At 42.2% G+C, this 11,176-nt stretch overlaps 1 long non-coding RNA gene across 1 annotated transcript in view; it reads right to left on the bottom strand.

Annotated features, from left to right (window-relative positions):
* Positions 1-1,479: 1,479 nt before the first annotated feature.
* LOC134935626 (uncharacterized) overlaps positions 1,480-11,176 on the bottom strand; it is a 140,595-nt gene continuing 130,898 nt past the window's right edge. The window contains exons 2-3 of the long non-coding RNA XR_010180292.1: positions 2,557-2,634; positions 1,480-2,014 (exon numbers count right to left, since the gene is read on the bottom strand). This is a non-coding gene — a long non-coding RNA (uncharacterized LOC134935626). The remainder of the gene's footprint in view (positions 2,015-2,556; positions 2,635-11,176) is intronic.

Here is an 11,176-nt window from a genome sequence, read left to right as displayed (position 1 = left end):
CACCTGGCATTTGCCAGAGGGGTTTCTATGTGTAAAATGAAGAGTGGGTCAATTATCCCTTGTTTATTCAATTTGCTGTTCTCTACCAAAGTTTGGGCAACAGCTGATGCTGATCAGTGCTTTTGGCCCAACCTTTATAACACAGAGGCTAGCAGAGCAATGTAGAGGGCAGAATAATGTAAAATGGCAGTATGAAATCCAACACTGTAGGGTCTGCTTCTAGTTTGGTATTGAACCAGTATAACAGAAGACTGCTAGTATCAGTGGCAGTCAATAGATAATGAAATGATGAGACCTGTATTATGTAACTGTGTGGTGCCACTCAGTGGCGCCGAGAGAGGGGGGGACAGGGTACAAATTACCTGGGCCCAGGTCTGATGGAGGGTCCCAGGCCCACGCCTCCTTTGATTAGGCCATGCCCCCTAAAAGGTACCTGGGCACAGCCAGGCTCTCAACTGCAGTAGCTGGGAGGCATGCTATGCTCCTGTGAGTGGATGCTTCTCATGTGCTAGACACGCCCCCAAAGCGGTGTGGCCATGACTCTGCATGCTGTGGTCACAGCCCCTCCAGTGGGGGCAGGGGGGCCCAGAAAGTTGTTGTACCAGGGCCCAGGGTTTCTCTTGGCAGCCCTGGTGCCACTGGGCAGTTTTAAGTGTAGCTTGAGTCAGAGTAACATCCTAATCTGCACCTAAACTATGTTTCTTAATTCCCATCTCTTCCTCTGAATATCCTGCTTTCACTGCCACCTGTTCCCTGCCCACCCCTTGATATGCATCTGATCCCCTGAAATGCAAAATTTGGAACCTGATTCCTAGAGGAGAGATAGGCCCCCAGGCAGTGGGGTCCACTGGGGGTTTCTCCTGTACCCCGGTAGGCCAGTCCATCTCTGCCGTGCATGCAGACTTATTATTTGATTTATAAACAGGAAATAGGGAAATAAGGGGTCTATTTACTAACCCTTGGATGGAGATAAAGTCGCTGTAGATAAAATACCAGCCAATCGGCTCCTAACTGCTATGCCATAGGCTGTGTTTGAAAAATTATCGTTAGGAGCCGATTGGCTGGTACTTTACCTCCAGCGACTTTATCTCCGTCCAATGCTTAGTAAATAGACCCCTAAGCCTGTTGCCTGCCACTCCTTTAGCTGCTTTCCGTGATATAATTATTTAATACTATAAAGTAAGAAAGCTTGATAAATATTTAGCATCACAACATTGCTACATAATTCATCCTGCTTCCTTATCGTGTCTTTTCATTTGGATACAATAATTGGCATTGTCCCACAAGAGGATTTTTTTCTAATAATAATTTTATTTCTCTCAAGGCATATATGGATAAAATATGACTTTTGAGAAAGCATATTTACATTTTTCATTTTGTTGATTATATAGACAAAGAATATTAATTATTTAACAAAATTCAACACAGATGCTGCTTGGTCATTTCATTCAGTTAGAAAAATGTAAACGTGCTGAAACATCACACAGAAAGTTTGAAATGAAACTCGGAACCGTAATATAAAAAACAACTTCAAAGTTATTAAAGGTTTAAAAAAAAAAAAACATTCCAGTGGGAACTTCACAGATTTCCACACCACATAGGTATACAATAAAAGAAAAGCTACATCTCTATTCTTGAGTTGCATTCCGAATAGCTGAACATTCCAAAAATTCTGGTTTTTATCTCCACCATAACAGAGGTGGGCTACGGTGGCTTAGATTTTCTTTATTAAAAAAATTGTTCTACGTTTCAGCTCTATGTTTTCCTGCTTGGTGAAAGAAGACCAAAAGACGTATGGAACATTTTCTTTCTTTCTAGTCGTCGAGCTGAAAAACCTCAGAAGGGATATAAACCTCTCATAACAAGTTTCTCAATATCGAAAGTTTCTGAAAGATTGTCTCTTCATTTCTCAGGAGAATTTCCTGACCCCAGAATATAATCCTTTGTCTTGTTCTTTTTTACCGACCCTCAACTAAAAGATCATTTCTTGGGCTGACAGCTGACATCACGACTACTGTGCAATTTAATGACAAATTGGGCAGTTAGGGGAATAATATGATAGATGAGATTTAAAAGAAAATAAAGAACAGCTTTAGGTTTGATAAAAGAACACTGGAGAACAATTGGTTGTTTATGTTCAGTAAGTTGTAAAAAGAACTAGGTCCAAACCTCTACCATTACCATCTCGGATGAGTGCTCAATGTTTTAAAAATATACATGTTTGTGTGTGTGTGTGTGTGTGTGTGTGTGTGTGTGTGTGTGTGTGTGTGTGTGTGTGTGTATATATATATATATATATATATGTGTGTGTGTACAGTCCAGACCAAACTAGGCACTCCAACAGGGCAGCGTACCCCCATGTAGTGATAACTTGCTTTGCTGCCTTCCTGGGGTGGGGTATTGTGACCCCACATACATGTGCAGATGAACGAGGCGGCACTCCAAGACTTTAAACAGGTGTAAAGTTTAGTGAAAACTCATCATGTTACATCAACTTTTAGGGGAATGATACCCCATCATCAGGATAACAAGTATTTATACAATATTTATACTTACAAACATCTCCTTTCCCGCTCACCGCTAACGACCACCCCGGGACTCTGCAACGCTTCCGGTTTCTGGTCCACCGTGTCACTGGAAGCGACATTATCACAGCACCATCACTGGAGGGAAGCGGGGAATGGAATGCCACAGACATGGTTACCTAGGTAACCAATTCTACACTTCAATCAAATACTGTACAGTATACCAGGCCTAATTCAGATCTGTTCGCTTGCTAGCTATTTTTTGCAGCGCTGCGAACAGATTGACACCGCCTATAGGGGAATGTATTTTCGCTTTGCAAGTGTGCAAACGCGTGTGCAGTCGCTCTGTACATAGACAGCTTGTGCAGTTTCTGAGTAGCTCTAACCTTACTCAGCCACTGCGATCACTTCAGCCTGTTCGTGCCCGGAATTGACGTCATACACACGCCCTGCAAATGCTTTGACATGCCTGCGTCTTTCCAACCACTCCCAGAAAACGGTCAGTTGCCACCCACAAATGACCTCTTCCTGTCAATCTCCTTGCGAACAGCTGTGCGAATGGTTTCTTCGCTAGAACCAGTGCACAACAACGATCCGCGTTGTAACCGTATGGTGCGCCTGTGCATTGCGGTGCATACGCATGCGCAGTAGTTACCTGATTGCTGCACAACGAAAAACGCTAGCGAGCGAACAGATCTGAATTAGGCCCACAGTGTAAAAAACAAACTTAAGGTGTAAAGGAGAACCTCTACACAAGTGGTGCATAGATATAAACGAAAAGCAACCAAGAAACAAAGATTCATTGGATCAATGAATCTGAAATGCATCATGGCACCATATCAGGTACTACAGTAGATGCTGATCAAATCACTGAAATGCTACAGCTTGAGACATAGGGGGTCATTCCGAGTTGATCGCTCGCTGACGTTTTTCGCAGCGCAGCGATCAGGTCACTACTGTGCATGCACCGCAATGCGCAGGCGCGTCTTACGGGTACAAAGCGGATCGTAGCTGGGCGATGGATTTAACAAAGAATCCATTCGCACAGCTGATCGCAAGGAGATTGACAGGAAGAGGGCGTTTGTGGGTGTCAACTGACCGTTTTCTGGGAGTGTTTGGAAAAACGCAGGCATGTCCAAGCATTTGCAGGGCGGGTGTCTGACGTCAATTCTGTGTCCAAAAAGACTGAAGTGATCACAAGGGCTGAGTAAGCCCAGAGCTACTCAGAAACTGCAAAAAACTTTTTTGTCCCGCTCGGCTGCACAAGCGTTCGCACACTTGCAAAGCGAAAATACACTCTCCTATAGGCGGCGACTATCTGATCGCTGCTCTGCAAAAAATAGCTAGCGAGCAATCAACTCGGAATGAGGGCCATTGATGGAAAAAAAATTCAGTAGAGGGTATCCTATGGCTGTGTTGATAGATACAAGCTAGGGACAAAGCGTTATCTCTTGATAGGGAGACGCTGTTAAAAGAAAAATCAGAGAAACCCTCTTCCAATATATTAATTCCATGGGTGGACAGATTCAACATTAAAAGCAACAATATCACTAAAAAGGCTAAACAACTCTGGCCTATTATGAATACGAATACTGATTTACCTTCATTACATAGTGTACGGCTACTTCCGAGTTATAGTAGAGGTCCTAACATTAATGGGAATGGGTCCCGTTAAACATCATTTTTTGAGCAGGAAGAGCGGGTGCTACCGCTGTACTGGCTGCACCACTTGCAGCTCTTTAATCATTGGTAATATTGGGTTTCTGGCAGATGAAATCCCGTAATGACAACCGGCATTCCGTCTGCCGGTATTTCATACCGGATGCAGTACATATTATATCATATACGAAATTGTAGATATTATGTGCTAATTGCGTATTTATATGATTAGCCCTAGGTGTATAGACTAAATTTGAAATAAATTAATTATATGCATTTACAAGTGTTCCTTAATGGTGAATATGTAGCATTTGAGTGATTTGATCAGCATCTAGTACCTGATATGGTGCCATGATGCATTTCTCATTTATTGATACAATATTATCTTATCATTGTTTCTTGGTTGTTTTTTCTTTATGCCCCACTTGTGTAGAGGTTCTCCTTTACACCATAAGTTTGCTTTATACCCTGTATACTGTACTGCATTGGATTGAAGTGTGACTTGGTCACCTAGGTAACCCATACTTACCTACTCTCCCAGATTCTGCGAGAGACACCTGGTTTCTAAGGTAGTCCCCAGCAGCCCCCAAAAAATGGGCACCCCTGTCGCATTCTGCCCACTTCCTGGTCAAGTGGGCAGAATGGGGAGCTAAATATGGTGAAATTGTGGAACTGGTGGAGGGGGCGGGGCCTAATGATGCAATTATATATATTATAATTATAATCGTGCCATTGAAGCTCCGACTCTATGCAGATATTGCCCAATCACAATATTTTCCCATCCAGTGGGTGGGTTCCTAATGATGCAATTGCTCAGCCCTGCCCCTTTTGCCACCCACCTGCTTCTCCCCAGGGTATCTCCCACTTGAGCATTGGCCTTAGTAGATGACGTTGCTTGACTAGCGTCATCATCATGACTGATTGCAGCAGCTGCAGTGACAGTATTTGGTTGCTCTTCTCTAAAGCTATTGTTATCTATTTTTTTAATTCATAGATCACTGCATGGAGTCACAGGGCTTATAGATGCATGTGAACAAAGCACACTAGGGTAAAGTGTACCAAACAGTACTAACAGAATTTAATAATATACATTTTTGTTATTTTTCTTTTTTAAAGTTGCAGCTCAATTCAAACTGCGTGGAGTCACATGTCTTATAGATGCATGTGAACAAAGCACACAAAGGTAAAGCACACCAAACAGTGCAAACCATAGAACTTAACAATATATTTACTTTTATTTTTTAAAGTCACAGCTCAATTCAAACTTTGTGGAGTCACAGGACTTATAGATGCACATGAACAAAGTGCACTAGGATAAAGTGCACCAAACAGTGCAAAGAATTTAACTTTACTATACAATACTATATTTTTATTTTTATTTTTTAAGGTTGCTGCTCAATTCAAGCTGCGTGGAGTCACATGGCTTCTAGCTGCATGTGAAAAAAGTGAACTAGGGTAAAGCGCACCAAACAGTACAAACAATAGAAAAATATCTTGATTTTTCACTTTGCAACTCAACTCTCACTGAGGGGATTCAGGTTATTTATTCATTTCATTATGTGCATGAATAATAACTGCACAGGGGTACATCATACACAGGTTGTGCAAATGTAAAATAATAAATTTTGAAAAACTTTTTTTAAAATTTTTGTTTTACTTTTTTTCACTACTGACAATGACGATACACAATGTAGTGCTGCTTGTGAACAGCCACTTTAAATGGACATAGCACAGCCAGTACAGCTGAGTACAGTGCAGCATACAACAGCGTGCTCCAGCATATATAGTAGAGTACAGCGCTGCATACAGCAGCATGCCTGAGAGTGAAATAGCAACGAGTTCCTGCCGCGGCGCCCTTATATAGAATCTTAAACTTGAAATCCGAGCCTGGCGGGAAAATCTGAGCCAGGGCTTGAATTTGACTCAGATCCCCAAGTTCGAAGCAGTTCAGATTTAAGGTAATCTGAACTGCTCATCTCTATTTATTTTAGAAGAAACAGAATAAAGGTGAGATAGGGAAGTAGGTGAAATGTGCTTTTCAGTAGCATTTCATTGACGCATATTAGCACTGGTACCACTTTACACAGACACACATATATATATATATATATATATATATATATATATATAACCAATACAGTTAGACTGGCACTCCCAAACTTAACAGTACTTAGCTCCGGTGCCCTCAGATCCAATATTGTAGTAGACGATGAAAAACACTGCGGCACTCGGAGACTTGAATGTGAAACAATATATTTCAATATGCCAACATTAACGCTTCAACGTTTCGGGGCTCAGCCGCCCCTTTGTCAAGTCTCTGAGTGCCGCAGTGTTTTTCATCGTATATATATATATATTTATATATATATATATATATATACATACAATTTCAGATTTATTTATTTTTAATCAAGGAAGACATTGTAGTCACAAAACACATATGTAGCCCCTACTGCACAAATAGATCTAAGAAAATTAAAACTGGAGTTTGTAGTACTACATGCCAGGCAAGGGTGAAGTGAATAATAACCAACTGAAAAGGGTGCCTGGAAATTATTTTGAAATGCTTAAAAAAAGTTTTAATTCAATAGTCATTAACCAGTCTTCTGCCAAACAGCCTTTCACAACTTAAATGGCACAGAATGGGTCTAGGGTTCATTTGCTATGTACACAGATGATGAAGGGGTGGGAGGATAAGCTCCCACCAGTTGAAACACATCAGTACTAGTCCCTGGCAGGAATAAAATACCAAATGACTCATTGGTTTGGCTTTCAACTCCATTCATTCACATTTCTTTGTCAGAAATCTCCCCTTGCAACTTCTGCTCTGGAAATTTGACTGTCTTCATTTTAAGTAAGATAGAACAGTCTGGTTTTACTGCAGCGCTTAGTAATAAAGAACATATTTTATACCACTTTCTCTGCTGACAATATATGCATCACCTCAGTGCTATTTGGTAAAATAAAGTTGTACATATTCATCAGTAACTGGATTTCAGGGAGCAGTAATATCTTCTGTATACATTCTCATATAGATCCTACGATTCTATCATTGCTGCCATGCAAGTGGAGCCTCACTGCATTTTAGCACATACCTACCATCCTGGAGAAAGTTTTCTTATAATTCTCGCCACTCCTTACTTATGCAAATAAGCCTCCGGTGGGGGCTTTTCTGTGTGTGTGTAGGGGGAGAGGAATTTACTATGAATATGGGGGATATATATACATCAAAGTTTGGAGGGAGATAAAGTGGAGAGAGATAACATACCAACCAATCAGCTCCTAACTCATTTTCCAAACACAGCCTGTAACATGACAGTTAAGGCCCGTACACACTGGTCGATGTATCGGCCGTTCTCTTGAACGGCCGATACATCGCGGGACCGTCGGCCAGTGTGTACGGGCGATACGTCTGTGAACTCCGTCGTTCACAGACGTATCGCGTCGGCCGCGCAGCACAGCCGACAGCCAATATATCTAACGATATATTGGCGCGTCGCTGTGTGTGTACGGGGCGGTCGTCCGACCGCCCGTACACATGCTGCGGCGGCCGGCGGTGATTGACAGGTGAACTGGGCGGGCGCGAGCTCCCGCCCGCCCAGTTCATGACGTCAGTCCCCCGACGGATCAGGCTGTGTGTATGCACAGCACACTGCCCGATCCGTACATAGATATATCTGCAGATCAATTGATCTGCAGATATATCTAATAGTGTGTACCCACCTTTAGAAGCTGATTCGTTGGAACTTTAGTTCTCTCAAAGCTTTGATAAACCTCCCCCAATATTAGTAAGGATTGCATGATATGATGTGAGTCAGGAAATAGGGGTAGCAGCTGATTTACCGACGGACAATCCCGACGGTCATAATCCCGACAGCCATTGACCGATAGTCAAAATGTCGACAGTCAGAATACAGACATTTTAAATGCCGACATGTCAAAATGCCGACATGCATTTTGAAGGAATTTTTGCCCAAAAACAGACTTGTTTATACTTTACCATCTCAGTGGACCTGGAGGAGGATTATAATAGTGTACCGAGTGCAGCGAGGCACCGTGCCCAAAGCATGGTGAGCGAAAGGAGCCATGCGAGGGGACGCAGTACACTTAGACGGTGTCCATGTCGACCTAGACACAAAAAACAGAAAACCTGAGGCAGTATTTTGACATGTCGGCATTTCAAATGTTGGTATTCTGACTATGTCGGCATTTTGAACATGTCGGCATAATGAATGTTGGTATTTTGACCGTGTCTGTATTTTGACTGTAGGTCAATGGCTGTCGGGCTTATGACAGTCGGTATTGTGTCCGTCAGTAAATCATACTAAACCCGGAAATAGAGGTAAATTGAAGACAATGGACAAAGCAGGGTCCCAACCAGCACAAAGGGGGGAATTCAATTATGGGCAAAGGGGGCAAATTGCCATTGCTGTGGTGTTTAATCGCAGGCAACAGCAGCCCGGCTGGCATACTTCCTCCTGCCATATTGCACCCCTATTCGCTCAAAAGTGCTTGCTGCCCTAAGGGGTAGCGAACACTCTTGAGTGAGATCCCACTGCCATGAAGTGCAGCGGGTGTTGTGCGAATTCGGCAGGGCAAACAAGTCTCTGGCACCATAATATTAATTGGAGATTTCTGTTAAACTGGTGTGGGAATTTCATGTGTCAAATGTACCTCTTTATTAAATAAACTTTATACAGACACATTGGGATGTAAAGTATCCCAAAGTTCTTAGAGACTCCTGGATAGGTGAATTTAAAGCCGCTTCTTTTACAGCCAAACGCAGAGGTGTTCTGATATTGTTCCGTAAACATTTACCGTATACTATTCGGGATATGTGGTTAGATCCAGACGGACATATTTTATTTCTTAAACTTACGCTTTATGGCTTCTTGTATACCTATGCATCTATTTATGCCCCTACAGCCCCAACTAAAATATTTTTTACTTCTTTGTACGTTAAATTACAATCTTGGATGGATGGAGATTTAATACTGGTGGGGGATTTTAATTGTGTTCTTTCTAAAGGTTTAGACAGGTCGAGGGGCCGGAATGTTGCTGGAAGTGGGCGATGTGTCTCTCCTCTAACATTATTGATTAATGCATTACAACTTTATCCCATCACTACTATACTTTCTATTCCCATTCCCATCTTACTTCTTCTCGTATTGATTTCTGGTTGGTCTCGGTTTGTCTTTATCAACAGATTCTTGACTCAGGGGTAGGTCTCATTGCCTTGTCTGATCATGCTCCGGTATGGTTTACATTGTCACTTCAGAATCCTGTCATTACATCGTATAACTGGAGATTTCCTTCATATTTGGTTAATTCGACTGACTTTCATAGCCATTTAGAAAATACTTTTCTCATGTATGCTGCTGATAACAAGCAACATGTGGGTGATATTCATTTATTTTGGGCTGCGGCTAAACCGGTTGTCGGGGGTCAAATTATGGAATATGTGGCCAGGAAGCGCAAAAAGCTGAATACTATTATAGCTGACCATAATAAAAGATTAACATCTGCATATGATAATTAACTTCTGACCAACTCAGATGAGGCCTGAAAATCCTATATGGCAGCTAAACATGCCTATGATACATTGTGCTCGGGGAGGGCCCAATTTACACACAATACCAGCGTAACAAATATTTTTGTGGCTGTAATAAGTCAGGAAGGTTATTGGCTAATCTAGTGCGTTCCCAGACTGTTCCTTCGCATATTCTGCAAATTGTTTCCCCTTCAGGGTCCCTGGCTTCGGACACACCGGAAATTTCTGCAGCATTTCAGTCTTATTATAAACACCTATATGACACCTCCCCCCCACCCACCCCCTTCTCCGATCGGCCTCTTGAGGGTATGCAACTCCTTCAGAAAGCTGATTTGCCGTCACTTACTGGTGAGGAGAGGGATTCTCTAACCGCTCCTGTGACGGAACAGGAACTACTATTTCTTATCCAATCCTTAGTAAAAGGTAAATCCACCGCTCCGGATGGCTTTGGGGCCAAATACTATCAAATGTTAAAGGACCATTTACTCCCTCACCTTATGTCCCTTTACAACTCCTTACTCTCTGGAACTTTATCTCCTCCTACTTTTACTGCGGCTCGAATTGTGGTGTTTCCGAAGCCAGGAAAAGACCCTACTCAGGTACAATCTTATCGGCCTATTTCTTTGTTAAACCAGGATTTAAAACTTTTTACTAAATTGTTGCCTCAACGTTTGCAGTCCATTTTACCTAGAATTTTACATCCGCCACAAAATAGGTTTGTTAAAGGACGCACCTCCGTGCATAATGTACGCATGCTAGTGGCCGCTATGCACCATATTCATCAGCTTGGTAATAGGGATGCTATTATTGTTAGTTGCAACGCGGACAAAGCTTTTGATCGTGTTTCCTGGTCACATCTTCTAAGAATATTACAAATTCAACAGTTTGGCCCAGGATTTATAGAAACATTTAGAATGTTATATTCCTCCCCAGAGGCCTGTATCACGAGAAATGGTTTAAATTCCCCTTTTCATCTATTTTGGGGAATCCGTCAGGGCTGCCCCTTGTCCCCATTGTTATTCAATTTGGCCCTTGATCCCCTGATCCGCACTTTTCTCCATGAGGTTTCTTGGCAGGGAATAGTGTTGGGAGATACGGAAGTGAAGGTGCAGCCTTTGCCAATGACCTGCTGTTATACTTTAGCAATCCGAAACTAGCCTTGCCCAGTTTACAAATTATTCTGAACACTTTTCATGACATCTCAGGCTTTTTGGTTAATTTTCATAAAACAGAGGCATTAGCACTACATCCCGATGCACAGTTAGGCTGGGGATCCTCGTTCCCTTTCCGTTGGGCCCCAGAGTATTTGGAATATTTAGGCCTACGATTTTCTAGAGATGTTTCAGCTCTTTATTCTGTCAACTTTTCCCATTTCATTTCTCAAATGCTGTCTGACTTTGATAAATGGAAACATTTACCACTCTCCTATATTGGTCGCTGC

The sequence above is a fragment of the Pseudophryne corroboree genome, chromosome 6 (genome assembly GCF_028390025.1).
Source record: "Pseudophryne corroboree isolate aPseCor3 chromosome 6, aPseCor3.hap2, whole genome shotgun sequence".
Taxonomy (NCBI): Eukaryota; Metazoa; Chordata; class Amphibia; order Anura; family Myobatrachidae; genus Pseudophryne; species Pseudophryne corroboree.
Note: the sequence above shows the minus strand (reverse complement) of the source record. Positions and strands in the feature narration are given on the sequence as shown.